This window comes from Helianthus annuus, chromosome 3 (assembly GCF_002127325.2).
Source record: "Helianthus annuus cultivar XRQ/B chromosome 3, HanXRQr2.0-SUNRISE, whole genome shotgun sequence".
Lineage (NCBI taxonomy): Eukaryota > Viridiplantae > Streptophyta > Magnoliopsida > Asterales > Asteraceae > Helianthus > Helianthus annuus.
In genome coordinates this window covers 19932719-19949424 of record NC_035435.2, presented here as the reverse complement: position 1 = coordinate 19949424, position 16706 = coordinate 19932719, and positions in this window count along the sequence as shown.

Sequence of the window (16706 nt, the reverse complement as noted above, 5' to 3'; positions counted from 1 at the left end):
TGAATCAAAAATCATCGACAAAGAATTAAATGGTAATTTGAACGTAAAATCTTCAACAGACGTTTTACCAAATAAAACTGATCTCAAATCGTCAGATTTTCAAGGAAAAGGTAATCACAGTAAGAAAGTCGTGTCTGAATCTCAACATACATCACATGCCTGTGAAACGTCAAATCAGGTGAACCCAGATCGCTCTAAACGAAAGCCAGCAAAAATCGCCAAACCTGAAAAGCAAAGCAGGAACAATTTTCAGAAAACCCAGAATCTCCACACATTGAAACGACAAACTTGTTTCAATTGTGGAATTGCGGGACACATTGCACGAAATTGTATCAATCTCCCAAGGAAGTCATCTGAGCACAAAGGCTTCAAAAATCAGAAGGATAGATCCAATCGAACTAGTTGTTCAAAGCCCATGAACGTCACAAAGACAGAGGCAATGAAGAATAACAGTCGAAGGACTAAGCCCTCTGATTTAGACTGGAATGCAGCCAAACGAAGAAATCAACAAAATCAAAAACTTTTTCAAAGATACAAACAAAATGTTTTTGATAATTATCGCTCTAACTGGTCCTATCAACATTGGAGACCAAAGGTAAAGGCTGCCCAGTCAAACATGAATGCAAACTCTTTTGTCAAAAGAGATAAATCAAAATTTTTGAATAAAGATAATCTGATTTGGCAAAAAGTAACGTACATTGATGCAAATGGAAAACCCAGATCCACTATGGGCTGGGTTCCCAAATCTAACTAATCTCGCAAATCGTGCAGGAACAGCTATGGAGGACTACCGTGCGCCTCTGGTACATGGATAGTGGCTGTTCCAGGCATATGACAGGAGACTTGACTCAGCTGATCAATGTAAAAGAATTTGACGGGGGTTATGTCTCTTTTGCGGGAGGAGAATCTGGTAGAATCACACTGAAGGGAACAGTGAAAAACGGTGTCTTAAGCTTCGAAAATGTGAATTATGTTCCTGAACTGAAACACAATTTGTTGAGCATTTCACAAATTTGTGACCGAGGAAATTCGGTGCATTTTACAAAGAAAGGATGTTATGTTTTGAAGCCAGGGATTGTCATTCCTGAAGATTGGTTTTTAATGACTGCCGAGAGAAAAGGAAACGCTTATGTCATCGATATGAACAAGAAGCCATGTGAAGAGATCACTTGCTTGTTTTCAAAGATATCAGAACATGATGGTTTATTGTGGCATCGTCGTCTCGGACATGTGAACATGAAAAACTTAAATCGTCTTGCCAAAGGTCAGCTAGTACGTGATCTGCCAATTAAAGACTTTATGTTGGTAGAGAAATGTGTTGCATGCGCTAAAGGCAAAGCTCATCGAAAGCCGCACAAGTCTAAATCCGCACCCTCAACCAAAGCTGTACTTGAGTTACTTCATATGGATCTTTTTGGGCCCGTAAATGTTTTAAGCATTGGCAAGAAGGCATATTGTCTCGTGATAGTTGATGACTATTCACGATACACCTGGGTGTATTTTCTAAGTCACAAGAGTGAGGCAGCAGTTTTGATCAAACAATTCATCACCTTGGTGGAAAATCAAGCTACTAAAAGGGTTAAGGCGATTCGATCAGATAATGGGACAGAATTCAAAAATGTTACCATGAATACTTTCTGTGCAGAGAAGGGAATTGATCAACAGTACAGTGCTCCTCGAACTCCACAGCAGAACGGTGTTGCTGAAAGGCGAAATCGTACTCTTATAGAGGCTGCACGTACTATGTTGGCTGACTCCAAGCTTCCTAGTTTCTTCTGGGCTGAAGCTGTTAGCACGGCCTGTTATGTCCAGAATCATGCTTTAGTAAATAAACGGCATATGAAAACTCCTTATGAGATTCTGGAAGGACACAAACCTTCGGTTTCACACTTTCGTATCTTTGGTTGTCCATGTGTGTTATTACTAATGGACACTAATGGAAAGTTTGAAGTCAAAGGAGACGACTGTTACTTTGTTGGATATTCTAAAGGCTCAGCTTATAGAGTATACAACAAAGTAACCAAAAAGGTCGTTGAGTCGTGCAACATTGAATGGTTAGAAGAAAACTCTACGGATGCTAGAGTCGGGCCAGACTGGTTATATGATTATGCTACTTTGTTTAAATCTTTTAATGTGTTGCCAAGTGTTACTACAGGTGCAGGAATGTCGACGCCGCATCAACCATTATCATTTGGTGACGCTGAGGAAGAAGAACAGTCAGTAAACGAATCAAAAAGCCACACTGTTGATCCCCCGGGAATGGTTTTTACTCCTCATCCTTCGCCTCAACAAATGTCCCATCCCTCCCCTGAAGGTACTTCAACAAGTGGTGCTTCATCCAGTGTCTCAGGATCTTCACTGTTTCCTGATCCTATTCCGGAGGATTGTTCTGTCACTACTCCATTCATCCATCACTCTACAGTACCTAATGAGGGGGAGTCTAGCCACACCATTTCTGAAGATCAAAATGCAGCCTCCGAAGACGCGATAGCTCCAGACATAGCCATACCTACAAGTGTCCAGCGAAATCATCCTATAGAGAATGTGATTGGCCCTGTGAATGCAGGGGTCATGACCAGGAGTCAATCTGGAGTCATCAATACTTGTTTATACTCTTGTTATCTTTCTCAGATTGAACCTAAATCTGTTGATATAGCTTTGCAGGAACCAGGATGGGTAGATGCAATGCACGAAGAACTGAACCAATTTGAGAAGCTTGGAGTATGGAAACTTGTCAAGTTGCCAGAGGGAAAGCGTAAACTTGGAACAAGATGGGTATTTCGAAACAAGCAAGATTCTGCTGGAGTCATTGTTCGCAACAAGGCAAGGCTGGTAGTCCAGGGATTTAAACAGATTGAAGGTCTAGACTATGATGAAGTATATGCTCCGGTTGCACGACTTGAAGCCATCCGGATCTTCTTAGCTTACGCGTCTTACATGGGATTCACTGTTTATCAGATGGATGTCAAAACCGCGTTTCTCTATGGAGACGTGAAGGAAGAATTTTTTGTCGAGCAGCCACCAGGGTTTGTGCATCCAGATTATCCTGGCTACGCTTATAAGCTGGACAAGGCGTTGTACGGATTACACCAAGCTCCTCGAGCTTGGTATGCCACTTTAACTGAGCATCTTCTGGCTCACGGGTATACACGTGGCACCATAGACCAGACTTTGTTTATCAAGAAGGTGGGAAGTGATCAAATCCTGGTTCAGATTTATGTCGATGATATCATTTTCGGATCTACGAGCGAGGATCTCTGCAAGGAATTCGAGAGGGTTATGAAGAAGAAGTTTGAAATGAGTGCTTTTGGAGAAATGACACTGTTTCTGGGATTGCAAGTCAAACAGAGTTCGCAAGGGATTCTTATCCATCAAGGGAAGTATGTGGATGATGTACTGGCAAAATTCAAGTTTACGGATGCAAAGCCTGCTGAAACACCAATGGCAGAGAGGCCACTATTGACTGAAGATGAAGAAGGAGAGTTTGTAAATCAACGTCAATACAGGTCTATGATCGGGTCATTGATGTATCTCACAGCCAGCCGTCCGGATATCATGTTTGCTGTCTGCAACTGTGCTCGCTATCAGGCTAATCCTAAAACTTCTCATCTTACTACTGTTAAAAGGGTCTTTCGGTATCTTAAAGGCCGACCTCGGTTTGGCCTGTGGTATCCGAGGGATTCCAATTTTGACTTGTTTGCTTTCTCTGACAGCAATTTTGGAGGTACTGATAGTGACAGGAAATCTACATCTGCGGGATGCCAATTCTTGGGTGATAGGCTCATTTCTTGGCAATGCAAGAAACAACAAACAGTGGCGATATCCACAGCTGAAGCTGAGTATGTTGCTGCTTCTGCTTCTTGTTCTCAAGTGGTGTGGATGCAACATCAATTGCAGGATTATGGTTTGACTTATCTTAACACTACTATTTACTGCGATAATGATGCTGCAATTCAAATTGTTCGGAATCCTGTCTTTCACTCCAAAACCAAGCACATTGATATTAAAGTCCATTTTATCCGAGACTGCTTTGACAGAGGCCTTATCACTCTTGAACAAATCGACACAGATGCAAATGCGGCCGATTTGTTCACCAAGCCTGTCAGCAGCTCGAAATTCAGAGTGCTTGTGGATTTTCTGAAAATGATCCGTTTTACTGACTGAGCATGTTTTTGTTTCGTAAGTAAATTTGTTCATAAAGTTTTTCTATTCGTAGGTAGTTTTTTTTTATTTATGCACAAATTTAGGGGGAGAAAAATTCGAAAATCCAAAAACATTAAAAAATCGAAAATACAAAAACATTAAAAAAATTAAAAATAAAAAAAAAGGGGGAAGAAGGGGGAAAGCAAACGTTGCAATGACTGGGAAATGAAATGAATTTTCACATTATGGTCAAGGGCTGACTCATGTAAGACCAATATCGAAATAGTTTGACTCTAGTATGATGTGTTGGTAGGCTCTATCCTTAAGATTGGAAACAATAGCTGTTTCTGTTCAGAACTAAACTAGTACATGACCTCAGAAAAGAAAATCACTTGGAATTAGCTCATGTCTATTTGAATGTTTGTATGTTTTTCCCGATACACACAATTTTGATCTGATTCTGAAATCTTATCTGAAAAAGTCGTGTACCTCCTCTGCTGCATCCAGATACATGCTGACCTGGAGGTGCTAGGCAACGTCAGCTTCTGCTGCATCCAGATACATGCTGACCTAGCTGTACATTGTCGATCTGTAGATCAATTAACACCCGAAAGAGGCCCTCTAGTGCCCAAAAGAAACCCAATAAACCTATATCAAATTGAGAAAACTCATTTGATCTGTATATTATACCATCTCAATCTAAGATCTATTCTGTTCTCTTCTCAACCAATTCCCAGTTAAGATTTCAGAAATTTGGATTGGACTTGTGAAATATGTGGTAGGGAAACTGCTTGCATGATAGAGTGAGCTGTGCATAATTCCAGGATTTGATTAGTATTTGTTTGGGTGCTCATTATTAAAAATATCAAAACATGATAAAATGAGATACAGGCAGTTATATGGAAAAGATCTAGGGAGATGAGTTTAAGAGGACAAATATACTGGCAATCGTCTAGATCATCCTCTAGTAGATCAGTGTTGATAAGTGAAGTCAAGCCCGAAACCCCGTGATCTGATCCCTGAATAATCTTTGTTGTTTTCCTACTTTGTTTATAAATAATGTATATTTAATTATTTATTTTTGGTTTTAGGTTTTTCAACAAATCTTGCTCAGAAAGTTTGAATGGATTATAAATTAAATGTGTTGATGAATGGTTTTTAACTTGATTAAATCTGATTTAAAAAATGTTTAAGAAAATCCATTGAAAAATATCTCGGTCCAACGAGCCCAATGTTTGGCCCAAGCTCATTTGATGGGCTGATGTATAAAAGAAAGGTCTCGAGTCGAGACCTCATAACTCACTCAAAATCTTCAAGGTTTTTCTCTCAAGAATTCCGGCGAAAACCCTCTGCTCTCCGGTCTCGACTCATAGTCTTTCTGGTCTCGACTCATATCTTTCCGGTCTCGACTCATAGTTTTGAAGGTATTTGATGATCTGTTTGAAGTTTTGCAGGCCTGATGATGATCAGTTGAAGATTTGAAGAAATTGAAGAACCCTAAAAATTAACATAATTTGGTCTTCAAATCTTTTTGATGGTGTTATGAGATTTGATCCTAAGTGTTTGAAAGTCAAAGTGCTCGTGGATAAGGACTCGAGACTGTTGGTTGCGAGTCGCAACCTTATCGTAACTACTCAAGATCTGTTGTCTCGACTCATGGTCTCGACTCATGGTCTCGACTCATGGTCTCGACTCATGGTCTCAACTGTGACATTGGTTGCGACTCAAAACTTCTGATTGCGACTCGTGATCTCGAGTAAAAAACATCCTGTTTCGAGTTGATTTTTGATAATTGTGTATTTTTGTGACACACTTTCGGTTTATGCAGATAATGGATTTGAAATTTATAGCAACTCATAATCAGGCAGGATATCTGGCACCTCCTCCAGAGAAACATCGGAGATTATACTCTTCGCTCATGAAAGGTCTAAACAGCTGCCGTATTGTTCACGCATTACGAGACAATCCAGTCATTTATGAAGGCCTCATTCAAGATTTCTGGAAGAATGCGAAGATCGAGGTGGTTGAAGGAAAGGGAGTTATTGTGTCTGAAATTCAGAAAATCACGATTACAATAACAGAGCAGATGATTCGTGAGGTGTTGCAGTTTAATGATCAAGACTCGGATTCAATTGAGGTTCCAGCTGGTACAGTTGAGGCTATTCTACCCAGACTCAGTTATGAAGGCAAATATCCCCCTCTGGTCAAGAAGTTTGTGCATCCGTACTGGAGGTTGTTAGTGCACATGTTTCTTTTGTGCATATCTGAGAATCGGGGAGGCACCGATCAGTTGAACAGTACACAGACTGCTGCTTTGGTATGTGTAATAACAAATGAGCCGTTCAACTATTCGAAGTATGTTTTGGAGGCAATGAAAAGAAATGTTCTGGGAGTCAGAAAGGATAAGTTTCTCATGTATCCAAGGTTTATACAGATGATCCTCAATGCAAGTTATCCGCAGTTGGTGAAAACTGGAAACACATTGGAGTTAAAACCAATGGGTCCCGCATGTTTTGGTGCACTTACTTCGAAGAAGAGTACGGAAAGGAAGTTTGAAGGAAAAATTCCCTTAGAGAAGTTTGGTCAGATCGCTGAAACTGAAGATGTTGCTGCTGAACCAGTCATAGATCAACCAATTCAAATTAATGTTGGGCCTGCTGTTGCTATCGTTGCTGAAGAGCATGATGTTCAAAGAGGTGTTGAAAGAGAATCTGAAAATGAGTTGGTGAATATTGATTCTGATGAGGAAGGTGTTGAGATTTCATTTGATTCTGATGTGGATATGGAGCTTCCTCCTGAAGCTGGAGTTTCTGATACTGTTTCAACTGCCCCACCTGTGATTTCTACTGAAGTTTTGGCTCAGTTATTAAAGACAGTGACTGAAAAGATGGGAAAGCCTCCTTCTGATCTTTCAGTTCCAAATGAAGAGTCAAGTGAACGCCCAAAGGATCCTGATTCCCTTCCAGTTAAGCGGAAAAGAAGGGATCCTCGGCTCGGTATGTATGTTGAGAAGAACAAAGATCAATCCTTGAACACTGATGAAGATGATGAGGATCTGTATGATTTTGATTTTGAGAAGAGTGTTGCTGATGCTACCAACCCCTCCACAGATACTTTTGAGTGTCTGTTTGATGTTGATACTCAAAGAACTGATATGGAAACCACTGATGTTACTGTTGAAGTTCAAGCTGCAAGTGTTGCTTCAGAGCCTGCTGGTGATGTATTGTTGGGTGTTTCTAATTCTGCCGGCCCCTCCAATGTTGCTCATGATGTGCCGAGCAGTTCTAGTGGTAAAAGGCCTGAGGAACCGTTGAGAATGCCGTTTGATGATGATTCTAGTGATGAAGATGAATTTATCAGTATGAGAGAGATGAAAAGAAGATTGGTTGTTGTTGAACAAGATTCGATTCACAAAGAAGCAAAGATCATCCAACTTGAAGATATCATAGTAAAGAAGGATCAACAGATTGAGCAATTGCAAGGAGATGTGAGTCTGTTATTCTCCATGGTCTATGATTTACGTGGTAAGCTTGAGAAAAAGTTTGGACAGGAGTTTTCTGATCCAACAGATGTTGAGAACCGAAAGAAGGCCTTTGAAGAAGATAATGCTGAAAAGAATGCTGCGATGGAGAAATATTTTGAAAGAGTTACTGATCCAGAAGCAGCGAAAGCAAAGGCAGAAAGAATTAAAAGAAAAAGAGAGTTGGTGATTTTGAAAAACAAGAATCTGAATCCAGATGATGTTGATGCTCAGGCTTCTCATCATATGATGGATGTTGGTGAGACTTTGTATGATAAAGTTGGCAATCGCTCGGGAGTGGTAAGCTGGGGTTATGACCATGACAGACATAGGTGGTGGATCAAGAGAAAAGTTGGTCCGGTGGAGTGGTACAAACATCCTGGCCAGTTTCAATCGTTTACAAAGGTTGATCTGACAGAATTATCTAATGCTCCTTATGTTGATGATAACCCTGGAGGTCCTGGACACATATTTTTCGAAAGATTGAAGAGGGAAGTTCAAAATAACTTTCCATCGATGCGCACTGCTGACTCAATTGTTAAACCTCTTAAGGGTGTCCGGGATTCATTTACCAAAAAGCGAATGAAAGTGGTGCACTGGCCGGTGACAGACAAAGAGAAGGTGATACCGTTGGTCAAGAAGATTCCACAAGGTGCTCTGAAGTCTCTGCATTTTTGGGCTTATGATGAGCGTCTTGGTCAGGCAGTGTTCGTCTGTGATGGTGATGTCAGTTTCCGTTTAGTTGATCAAGTGGATGTGTTAAACATTGCTCTTGAAGATTTGGAGGTTTTAGCTCAAAATCAGATTCGAGCAACTGAAAAGTATGAAGATATCGCGAAGGGTTGGACTGCCGCTGTTGCGTCCGCTATTCACATTCGCAAAGTTGGATTTGGTGGTTTTCAAGATCGTTTGGGAGGTAGTAGCAACACTTGAAGAATCAAGAACCTGCATGCATAAACCTAGGGGGAGATTGTTGGAACCTGAAGGTTTATTCATGTAGGTGAATATAGTACAGGGGTTAAAAGGGTTGTTTTTGTTTTGTTTCTTAATGTTTTGTAATGGGCCGATTAGGGGTGTTAGGGTCAACTCGCAACCCATTAGTGTTTAGGGCCTAGATTTCGGTCCTAGTGTTTAGTATATATACAAACCTCAACCTTAGGGTTGAGGTTGTTGGTTGGATAGCCGGTTGCGAGTCCCTGTGATAGTTCTTGTATCAGTCTACGTTCATCGTTGAATGCAAGAATCGTTTGGTTTGTGATTTCGATTACTCTCAACTATCATTGATTATTATTGTTTAATCTTGAATCGTCTTGTGACTGAATTCCGCGCTTTCACAAGATATTATTGATATCATTGATTGATCCTGCTCGGGTTTTACAATCAAAGGAACTAAAACGAATGTATGAAATTAAACAAGGTGTTGTAAATTCATATATTGAAGATATTGCTAAGCTAAAACGACAGATTGCTGATTTAGAACAGGATAACAAAAACTAAAAAGTTACCATGCGTCGTCATATGTGCTTGAACGTATTTTCAACATAAAACCGGATGGAAAAGATTCTGAGCATAACAAGAAAGGTATTGGCTCAGAGTTTCATCAAGTTCCTCCACCGGAAAAGTTTGTATTTTATGATGATAAAAAGGTCGAAAAAGCTTTCAACTTGGTAGATCAATTGCCAGACAACATTGACATAACCTATTCCAAATCTGATGATTCTAGTGATTCAGAGGTGGTAGGTAAGGTCGTTGAAAGTGTGTTGAAAGAAGAGTCGGTTGAAATAGGTAATTCTGAATCACAAGATGAAAATGAAGGTAATTTTCATGATGGATATCTGAAAAACATAAAATCCGAGAAAAATTTGAATGAAGATTCAAAAGGATTGGTTTATTCCGAATCTTACTACGCCCATCCAAGGTGAGACTTTTAACAACACTTTGTCTCCCAACTCGAATTCCAATGGTTTTCGTCTACGATCCGCGCAGCTCTTTTGTCGATCTCGAGCCGCCTTAATGCGCTCTCGGATCTGCATAATCTTGTCGGTTGTCTCTTGTACTAGTTCAGGACCAACCATTCATTTATCTCCAGCGTCTGCCCAACATAAGGGCGATCGGCAATTGCGGCCATACAGAGCTTCGAACGGTGCGGCTTTTATGCTTGTATGATAACTGTTATTGTAGGAAAACTCAACTAAAGGTAGATGAGTATCCCAGCTACCGCCTAGGTCCATAACACATGCGCGAAGCATATCTTCCAGCGTTTGTATAGTCCGTTCGCTCTGACCGTCTGTTTGCGGATGGAAAGCCGTGCTTAGGTCTAGCTGAGATCCAAAGGCTTCCTGAAAGGATTGCAAGATTCTTGAGACAAAGCGTCCATCTCTGTCTGAAATAATTGAGATAGGCACTCCATGACGTGCCACAATTTCTTTTTAGTATATCTCAACAAGCTTTCCAGTGCTGTCTTCTCTCGGATCGGTAGGAAATGCGCGGATTTCGTTAACCGATCGACTATCACCCATATCATATCGTGCCCTCTCGGGGTCCTGGGTATTTTCGTTATGAAGTCCATCGAGATTTGCTCCCACTTTCACATGGGAATCTCTGGTTATTGTAGTAGGCCAGACGGTTTTTGGTATTCAGCCTTAACCTTGGCACAGGTTAGGCATTTTCCAGCATAAACAACAACATCGCTTTTAAGTATCGGCCACCAATAGTATTCCTTTAAAGCTTGATACATTTTGTCCGATCCTGGATGGATCGAGTATCTCGACTTGTGCGCTTCATCAAGGATGACTTCTTGTATACCGCCATAGAGCGGAACCCAAATACGCTTCTTAAAGTATAAGGTTCCCTCTTCATTTGGCACCATGTATTTCAACATACCCCGGAGGTATTCAGCTTTACGGTTTTCTCCCTTGAGAGCTTCTTGTTGCGCGTCACGAATGCGTGGAGTGAGGTTCGTTCGAATAGTCATTTCCAATGCTCGAACCCTTAGGGTCTTAACCCTCTCTTTCCGACTTAGCGCGTTTGCTACAACGTTTGCCTTTCCAGGATGGTACTTAATCTCACAGTCATAATCGTTCAGCAGTTCGGCCCAACGTCGTTGATGCATATTTAATTCCTTCTGATTAAATATGTGTTGTAGGCTTTTGTGATCTGTGAAGATTGTACATCGAGTACCATATAAATAATGTCGCCAGATCTTCAAGGCGAAGACCACCGCGCCTAGTTCCAAGTCATGCGTGGTATAATTCCTTTCATGTACCTTCAATTGCCTTGAAGCGTAAGCGATGACTTTTTGGGGCTACATAAGCACGCAACCCAAACCTTGTCGTGAAGCATCGCAGTATACCACGAAGTCTTCAGTGCCTTCGGGTAATGATAGTATTGGTGCATCGCCTAGCTTATTTTTAAGTAGCTGGAAGGCTTCTTCCTGCTTGTCACCCCAGTTGTACTTCTTATCTTTCTGCGTAAGGGTAGTTAGCGGTTGAGCTATTTTTGAGAAATTCTCAATGAATCGCCAGTAATAGCCCGCTAAGCCCAAAAATTGTCGAACTGCAGTTGGGGTTTTGGGGGCTTCCCAATTCTTTATTGCTTCAATCTTGGATGGGTCTACATGAATGCCCTTCTTATTCACAACGTGACCAAGAAACTGTACTTCGCGAATCCAGAATTCGCACTTTGAGAATTTTGCATAAAGTTTCTCCTTCTTTAGTAGTTCCAAAATGGTTCTGAGGTGTTGCTCGTGCTCTTCTCTTGTTCGCGAGTAAATCAGGATATCATCGATAAATAAAATCACGAATTTATCGAGATATGGTTTGCATACGCGGTTCATCAGATCCATAAAGACCGCTGGCGCGTTCGTCAGTCCGAATGGCATCACAAGGAACTCGTAATGGCCATAGCGTGTTCTGAATGCAGTCTTTGGTACGCTTTCCTCTTGAATCCATAACTGATGTTATCCAGATCGAAGATCGATCTTGGAATAGTAGCTTGATCCTTGCAACTGATTAAATAAGTCATCAATCCTCGGTAGCGGGTACCGATTCTTGATTGTGAGCTTGTTCAGTTCTCTGTAATCAATACACATCCGCAGTGTTCCATCCTTCTTCTTTACGAACAATACTGGAGCTCCCCATGGTGAGAAGCTTGGCCTTATGAATCCTTTATCCAACAACTCCTGGAGTTGTGTAGATAATTCTTGCATTTCAGATGGTGCAAGCCGATAGGGTGCCTTGGCTACGGGAGCGGGTCCTGGAACCAAGTCTATACGGAATTCGACTTGTCGTTGCTGAGGTAGTCCTGGTAGATCTTCAGGAAAAACATTAGGGAATTCCTTCACCATAGGAATGTCTTCGAGTTTCGGCTCCTCAGCCTTCTTATCTACAACGTGCGCTAGGAAAGCAACACATCATTTCCTTAAGCACTTCTGTGCCTTCATACAACTGATGATTCGAAGAGGCGCGTCTCGTTTTTCTCCATGTACGATGAGAGTTTCATCATTCGCCAAAGGGATGCAAATGATTTTCTCATGACAAATAACTTCAGCTTAGTTCTTGGACAACCAGTCCATTCCGACCACTACATCGAAGCTACCCAATTGAATAGGTAAGAGGCCGATGCTAAATTTTCGTTCACCAAGTTCTAATGTGCAACCTCTAACAACTTCGCCCGATTCAACAAGTTTACCATTGGCTAGTTCTATGGAATAAGGAATTTCTAGTCTACTAGATTCTATTCCAAGCATACGTTTAAATTCCACAGACATGAAGCTATAATCGGCACCAGTGTCAAATAATATGGATGCAAAGTGATTGTTAACAAGAAACGTACCGGTGACCACATTAGGGTCCTCGCGTGCGTTCCTTGCTCCAATCATAAACGCTCGAGCGTGAGCATTGTTTCCTTTTGGGCAGTCTTTCATGAAATGCTCGTTGCTTCCACAACTGAAGCATCCTTGGTTTTGCCCCTTTCCGTTGCCATTCCTGTTACCAGCACTATTGCCATTTCCACCATTCCTATTACCAGCACCGTTGCGATTTCCATTTCCGTTCCTTCCTTTTCCCCAACAGTCTTCTGTTTGATGACCCAATCTACCACATTTGTCGCATCTTGGAATGTGACAAGCTCCTTCATGATGATACTTACATTTTTGGCATTTAGGCAGGGTGCCTTGGTAACCTTTGGCTGCAGTATCATTTGCCGCTGCAAAGGTTCTCGCCTCCTTAGGTGGGTTAGTGTCACGTTTCTTGTTGTTTAAACCTTTGTTGTTGCCGCAGGTTGCTTGATTCAGGTTTGCATGTTTCCTTTTCTTGTCATCGGACGACTCAGCGTGCGTCTCGGTCTCCTCAGTAGGGTTCAGCGAAAACTTCTTCATTCGAACTGCATCTTTAGTAAGGCTGACTGCCAGAGTTACAGCCTCAGTGATCGTTTGAGGTTTGGCCGAAGTTACCATGCTGCGAAACTCTGAGGCCAATCCCCAAATGTAGCGTTCAACTCGCTTTTTCAGGTGTCACCATGTAGGGGATCACCCTTGACAGATCGTGGAACCTTCAGGTATAACCAGTAATGTCGGCACCTTCCATGGTCAAATGCCAGAATTCAGTCTCCAACCTTTGGAGTTCAGCACGAGAGCAATACTTATGTCTCATTTTCTCCTTCAGCTCATCCCAAGACATGCCATACGCGGCATCATCACCCAGAGTTTGGACTTGCAAGTTCCACCAAGTCAGAGCTTCATCAACAAACAACCCAGTAGCAAAAGTGACTTGCTGATCCGCGGTACATTTGCTCATGCGGATAGTGGCCTCGGTCTTCTCCGTCCAGCGTACAAATGCCACTGCACCTCCAGTGCCATCGTAGTTCAGCAGTTTGCAGTCGAGGAACTGCTTGAAAGTGCAGCCCTGAGCTGCATTTCCTCCAGATGAATCTCCATTCCCATTACGTCTTGCATTGATTGGTCCTCCAAGTCTTCAGTACGGTTCGCCTCGTACTGTGTGATAGCTACGGAGATCCTTTCTTCCAGTAGGGCGTTCAGCTCTTCAGCAGTCCTTGGCAGTGGGGGAGGAGGAGGTTGATCACGAGCGTTCACAGCTCTTCTGGGTGCCATGTTCTGACAGAACACAACACAATAGGGTTAGACATTTGTTTGATATCGTCATACGAGACAGTAGTAGTATATATATACACAGGCATATACCACATAAGTGACATCAAACAACCCGCCAAATGTATAAATCAATTCATACAGCAACAAGCATGTATAATTAGGTAAACACCTTACTTCACATTGGCGGCTCTTGTCACACCCCCAAAATCCACCCGCGGAATACCACCGCTTGGGAGCGTGACTGACCAGGATCAAGCCATCAATCATATCAAACATAGCATTTAATATAAAAGTAATTAACGTAAGTCTCCATGACATGATTGATGTTTCAAAACCAAATACGGTTTTAAGTAGCGGAAGCAATGTAAAGTAAACCCAAATAAAGTTATAAGTTCAATAATGTTCATGATCCATCTGCCACAACGACCTGCTCCTTCCTTGTGCAAGCTCCATAATTTACCTAAGGTCCTGTAAGGCATGCAGCAAATAATCAACAAACTAGTTGAGCGAGTTCACAGAAAGTAAGTTCATAATGTAATGCATAAGTATAGCTAGTGGGGGCTTCCCATACTAGTGTGTAATAAAGGTGGGGGCTTCCCATGTTTATCTTAGCTAATGAGGGCGTCTCATTAACGGTACTTACTAGACTAACTTCCGACCATGTGTTCTTCTTTACCGAGAACAGGAAAACGTACAGGGTCACGTAGGCTTTACGTGACGTGCCCTTCCCCGAGGACAGTGGTACGCGTGGGGGCTACGTAGGCTTTACGCAGCGTGGCCTTCCGACCTGGAAGCCAGTAGATGGTATTGGGTTACGTAGGCTTTACGTAACGTGTCCTCCCGACCCGGGAGACATATGGCAAATATACTGGGTTACGTAGGCTTTACGTAACGTGTCCTGACTAACCTGAGGACGATGGTCTATAGTCTGGTATATGCGTAAGTACGAGTAATCATTCCATATCCAACATATCCAACCCAATTCCCAACCCGGGAATCCCATGCCTTGGCTGTGTGAACTCACCTTGGTTTGCTCGGCAGATACACAAGGAATATAAGTAGCAAGTAAATGGTCACTCACGTCCTATCATGGTTATTATACGAGTCAGGTTCGTATATAGTACGTATATAGCAATCACGTATAGTCATGGCAAACATGTACGCACGTAAGCAGATAAGACATAGCATGTGAGGATCCAATTGTCTAAGTCCAACAATACCCGGCCCAATAGCATAAGCAGCCCAATAACAAAACAGTCCAGATTCTCAATCGGCCCAAATAGTAAACGTATATCGGTCCAATAGCAAACAGTCCACAATTCAAATCGTTGGGCTCAATAGATTGGGCCCATGACAGTGAAGGCCCAACAGTGTGCGTGCAACGGTGGTCTCGAGTCGCAACGGAGATCTCGAGTCGTAACCAGAGATTACGAGTCGCAACAGCTGGTTGCGAGTCGCAATGATGGTCTCGGTTCATCATGGTCTGGTTACGAGTGGTCATGTGCTGGTTGCGAGTCGCAACGGGACTCGCAATCGTGGTCTCGGCTGGTGCTGTTGTGGTTTCGAGTCGTGACCACGAGGTTTCGACTCGCAATCTGAGTCGCAACCGTGTGACGTGTGTGTGTAACCGGTTTCCATAAATCCTGCATTGACTTATCCGTGATTTCAGCTAACAGTTTGGTCAGTTTGGTAACCAGATCAATTAACAAAATTCTCAACAAATCAATAGCATGATATCGATCAAACAGAACAATTGCAACACAAATTCATAAGAACCCTAATTATAACATGCATGAACAACCAACAATTCATCGACAAACCAACATTCAAGTTAACCCGATGCATACTATAGCCGATTACTTGTTCATTCGGTAATACTACCAGATCATCGATCCTTATGCAATTCATACATTCGCACATATATCCGGTTCATATCTAAGCCAATTACATGATCATCAAAACAGCCGATTTCTATATATCAATACATTCGGTTCTAAACTAATCACAACTACAAACTGATTATATAACAATACATTCAAGGACCAACATAACCACATAATCTAACCGGCCCTAGATCATCATCATGCAAATTCTAATCGGTTCGATTTAAGCATGTAATCAAAGCATCACTTAACACACAAGCATAAAACATCATACTAACCGATTACAAGAAGGAGAGTGTGATCCGAGCAAGGGTGTTCCTTGGTGCCGTCGGGTTCCAAACGAACGAGAGAGAGAGAGCAAAGCTTCTAGGGTTTGTGTGTGTGTTTGTGATTTGCAAAAGTGGTAAAACAAAACCCCTAAACTCAGTTTTGTGTGTTGCGAGTGGGGAGTGGGCCGAGCCCACTCGATTACCTAATGGACCCGAGAACAAGGAGTGACCCAAAGGGCTCGTGTACTCGGTCCGCATACATACGACATACGTACGCACATAATGCATATAACATAACATCTATCATGAAATCAATTAATCATTCAGGTTTATAAAATCACATATCGTGCACAAACGTTACATCAAAGTAAGCCTAAAGTTCGAGTTGTCACATTATCCCCAACTAATTGGAAATTTCGTCCCGAAATTTGGTATGCACTCACTGAGGAAGCTAGGTAAACTGTACTGTTCACTGATTTTCCTGGGGTGTCACATCCTCCCCCCGTTGATCTGGAATTTCGTCCCGAAATTCCGAAGTAGTAGCTTCAGCCTCAGTAGTGGTTGCCTGGTTCCCGAATAACTGGGGGTACTTTTCTGTCATCCTGTTTTCGCGTTCCCAGGTGTACTCTGGGCCACGTTTGGAGTTCCAACGAACTCGGACAAGAGGGATTCTCTTGTGTTTGAGGACCTTCACATCCCGGTCCGTGATTTCGACTGGTTCCTCGACGAACTGCAACCGCTCGTCGATAGTGAGTTCCTTAAAAGGAATGATAAGATTTTCA